We start from the raw sequence: 4,670 nt of genomic DNA, 5'->3' as shown, positions 1-4,670 counted from the left end.
GTTTTGTCTTATAAGAGGTAAAAAGAAAGAGAAGCCAGCAGACAGACAGGGACCTCCTACCACCAAGAAAGAAAAGCCAGTAGCAGAGGGCATCCTGCAGACCCTGAGTCCCTGCGCTGAGAACCTCCTAGTTCCAGGGAAGGATTAATGCCAAGACACATGGAGATCTCCAAGGAGTGCTGAGCCCACAGGTGTTGAAAGGAGACAAGGACCTTCCCCTACAGCCGACACAGACAGAAAACCTTCCCCTAGAGCTGGCGCCCTGAATTCAGACTTCTAGCGTCCTAAACTACAAGAGAATATATTTCTGTTTGTTAAAGCCATCCACTTGTGGCATTTCTGTTACAGCAGCACCAGATAACTAAGACAACAATTTTTGCCAGTGTTCTCCTTGCTTTCCTGGAGGAGCAGATTTTCCAAGGTCCTTGCTCCACCATTATGGAAATGCTTCCTTCGTTTATTTTTAAATATAAATAAATCGTTAGCAGTTTAGATGGTAACTCTCATTGCAGTATACTTTTTTAATAGCCCCCTCTCAGTTTAGCAAAGCAGTCATTTTTGTCCCAGCAGCACACTGTGATGTTTGTTTACATTTGGGTTTCATTTATTTTATCCATGAATTCTCTGAGCACTTTATGTCATGCATTTCAGGGTCTGGTCATAGAGCATGTTCTCTAAATCTCTTTCACAGGAGGAGACTCCTTTCCTTTGGGGTATGTTCTATCCTCAGTGGTTAGGACTCAGGGAAACACAGACTGTTCCACAGGGGACAGGAGGCATGGGGTAGGTTTTGTTTGGTTTTGCTATTCTGCCTGTTTCCCCAGTGGATTCAGTAACCACACCAAGAACGTGCCGTTTGCAGAGTAAGCCAGAGACAGAGATGAATAGTGTGGATGAATAGTTACAATAAAATTTTTTTAAATAAATTTGAGCCCTAATGTTTCCCTTTTTCTAAGTTAGTTTTGAGATCCATGTTTATCAAACAGCTATTGAGCATAAAGGTACTACAATGAAAACAACTTAGAATTAAGTACTCTCTTCCTCACTAAGGCAGAATCACCAGAGATGGTATAATTTCTTCTTATCTTTTATTATTGTTTTTTTTTTTCTATTTTGTGATATTTTAAACGGTGCTTTAATTCAGACTAGCTTCTTCCTTTTAGTTTGAATCATGAGGGTTTATTTCTCAAGACATTTAAAAAGAAATACCATTTTTTTTATTCTCAAGCACACACTGAAACGAGAACATAGACTTTGCTAAGCAGAATCACAACTGGACCAATAAGCAACACATCATAATAAATGGAGAAAAGACTGAAGTTGTCAAGGATTTCATTCTACTCAGATCCACAGTCAACACCCATGGAAGCTGCAGTCAAGAAATCAAAAGACTCATTGCATTGGGCAAATCTACTGCAAAAGACCTCTTTGAAGTATTAAAAAGCAAGGATGTCACCTTGAAGATTAACGTGTGCCTGACCCAAGCCATGGTGTTTTCAATTGCTTCATATGCATGGGAAAACTGGACAATAAATAAGGAAGACCAAAGAAGAATCAACGCCTTTGAATTGTGGTGTTGGCGAAGAATATTGAATATACCATGGACTGCCAAAAGAACGAACAAATCTGTCTTGGAAGAAGTACAACCAGAATGCTCCTTAGAAGCAAGAATGGCGAGACTACATCTCATGTACTTTGGGCATGTTATCAGGAGGGATCAGTCCCTAGAGAAGGACATTATGCTTGGCAAAGTAGAGGCTCAGTGAAAGAGAGGAAGACCCTCAACGAGATGAATTGACACTGTGGCTGCAACCATGGGCTCAAATATAACAGTGATTTGTGAGGATGGTGCAAGACTGGGCACTATTTTGTTCTGTTGTACATAGGGTTGCTATGAGTCGGAACTGACTCAATGGCACCTAACAACAACAACTACAAGCGGGATCACCTGAGAAGGCTTTACAGTGCGCACAAGATAATGATGTTATCCCATCAGATGTGAATGGCCATTTCTGGAATGCTTGAGAGTACAGTAAAGATAGTTTACTCCAAAGAAGTTCAAATATTACCATTCTGAAATCATCTAAAAACCTTTAACTTACTTTACAGACCATTTTGTTGTTTTTAGTGAAAGAATATATTTATTGCTAAAACAATTTTTGTTATAGAGAAGTTAGAAAATGAAAGTAAGCAAAAGACAGAAAATAAAAACACTGGTAATCTTGTCACAGAAATAATCACTCTTAACTCCCATCTTCATGTGTGTTCTTGCAGAATTTTCTAATATAGTCCATATATAAGTACATACTTTTTATTTTTTACAAAAATGTGTCCAGACTTTCCAAATTGTTTTGAAATATGCTCTTTTCCCCATATCACAACAGAACATGATCATCTTTCTGTGTCAGTAGTCACTTATTTACGGCATCATGTTAAATGGCTCTACGTTGTCTTGTCTAGATGTGTGACGATTTATTTAGCCAGTCCATTATTTACGTAGTTTACAATTATTTTGTCATTATAATACCATAGAAACAGTATCCTTGTAGCTAAGTTTTGTATGTATATTTAACTGTTATTTAATATAAATGTCCAGAGGTGGAATTGATATAATGAACTAGTATGCCAGTTCCCTACACTCTGGTAATCTTTATCAGGTCATTTTAAAGTCCTGCAAATGTAAAGTGAAGCCTGTGCTGAGGAGGGATGTTTGCCATGATGGTCAGTACTTGCTGGCTCAGTAACTTTGCCACCTCCCAGGGATGGATTATTCAATAAGCAAGGTACGCGTGAGCTTATTTGTGCTTACTTACTACTGAGTAGTTCATGATTTCACCTGTTTTTCACCACAGATGTGAAATTGTACATGACAGATTAGTGTTGTTATCATGTTGTTGGGTGCCGTTGAGTCAGTTCCAACTCATAGCAGCCCTGTAGCACACAGTAGAACTGCCCCATAGGGTTTCCAAGGAGTGGCTAGTGGATTCGAACTGCCGACCTTTTGGTTAGCAGGTGGGCTCTTAACTACTACCGTGGGGCAGTTCTCCTCTGTCCTACAGGGTGGCGATGAATCAGAATCACTGGACAGCAACATGTTTTGACAGGCTTAAGTATAGACAAAACCTTTTGGGTTTTTTCATTTTTTGAGGATTTAGAGAGTCTAGTTCCCTACCAAGGTGCCCTGGTGGTGCAGTGGTTAAAACGCCGGGCCGCTAACCGAAAGGTCAGTAGTTGAACCCACCAGCCCCTTGACGGGAGAAAGGTGTGGCAGTCTGCTTCCTAAAGATTACAGCCTTGGAAACCCGATGGGGCAGTTGTACTCTGTACTATAGGGTCACTATAAGCAGGAATCAACTTGACAGCAACGGGCTGTGTTTTGGTTTAGTTCCCTACCAGTCAGCATTCGGCCTATTTCCTGTGAGTCTGATACACAGCATACCCAAGACTTTGGCAGAAGGTTTGCCACGGGCTGCTCTTTCCTAAAGCTATTGGATCCGTGATTCCTAGGGAAGAGACTTTTAGCAGAGGCTAGATGAGTTGTGTGTGAGTACTTGTTCACCTATGTCAAATAAAGGCTTCCTCATTCTAGTTCGTTAAAAAAAAAAAAAAAAAAGTCCCATTTTGTATTCTAATACTTTTAGATTCACTTACCCGTTGACCCTTTGCTGTTGAATTGATTCTGACTCATAGCGACCCTATAGGATGGAGAAGAACTGCCCCGTCGGGTTTCCAAGGAGCGGCTGGTGGATTCAAACTGCTGACCTTCTGGTTAGCCGCCGAGCTCTTAACCACTGCACCACCAGGGCTTACATTTAAATTTTTACCTGTCAGGAATTTATTTTAATGTAATTTGTGGGGTGGGATTTGATTTGATTTTTTCCAGTGGGCTACGCTGTATTATAAGGAGACCTGGTGGTGAAGTGGTTAAGCTTTCTGCTGCTAACCAAAATGTTGGTGGTTCAAATACACCAGCCACTCCTTAGGAGAAAGATGTGGCAATCTGCTTTTGTAAAGATTACGGAAACCTTATGGGGCAGTTCTAGTCTGTCCTGTAGGGTCATTAGGAGCCGGTATGGACTGAAAGGCAACGGAACCCTGTATTGCAATTCTAAATAATCTATCATTTCTCCATTGATGTGAAATGGCACTTTAACTTAATTTAACTTTGTGTATTGGAGTCATTTCTGTATACTCTGTTCTCTTGTCTTATTCAAATGGTTTAATTATCATTGCTATATATTTTTTTGGCTAGTTACTCTTCTTTTCCAGAATTGCCCTGGCTGTACATCTATGTTTATTTTTCCTAATGAACTTTGGAAGCAACTTGCCTAGTCTAAAAAGTATTCTGTTAGTGTTTTTATTAAGAATTTATTGTATTTAAAGATTAATTTAGGGAAAATTAACATCTCCACATTTTGGGGCCTTCCTATCCAAAAGCAAGATATGTTTCCATTTATTCAAACCTTATAGATGATTATTTAAATTGTTACATCATTTCAGATTCCTCTCTTGTAATCCCAGCTCTTTGCTTAGCATTAATTAGAATCACTTCTCACTTAAAGTCTGAAGAACCTTAGGAGAGAACTAGGATCCACATTCATTCATTCATTCACTCATTTAAAAAGTACTCGAGACCAGTTATGTCCAGGCAAGATGCTGAAGATATAATG

The sequence above is a fragment of the Trichechus manatus genome, unplaced genomic scaffold, assembly GCF_000243295.1.
Source record: "Trichechus manatus latirostris isolate Lorelei unplaced genomic scaffold, TriManLat1.0 scaffold00042, whole genome shotgun sequence".
In the NCBI taxonomy this organism is placed as follows: Eukaryota; Metazoa; Chordata; class Mammalia; order Sirenia; family Trichechidae; genus Trichechus; species Trichechus manatus.
This window is presented reverse-complemented; position numbering follows the sequence as displayed.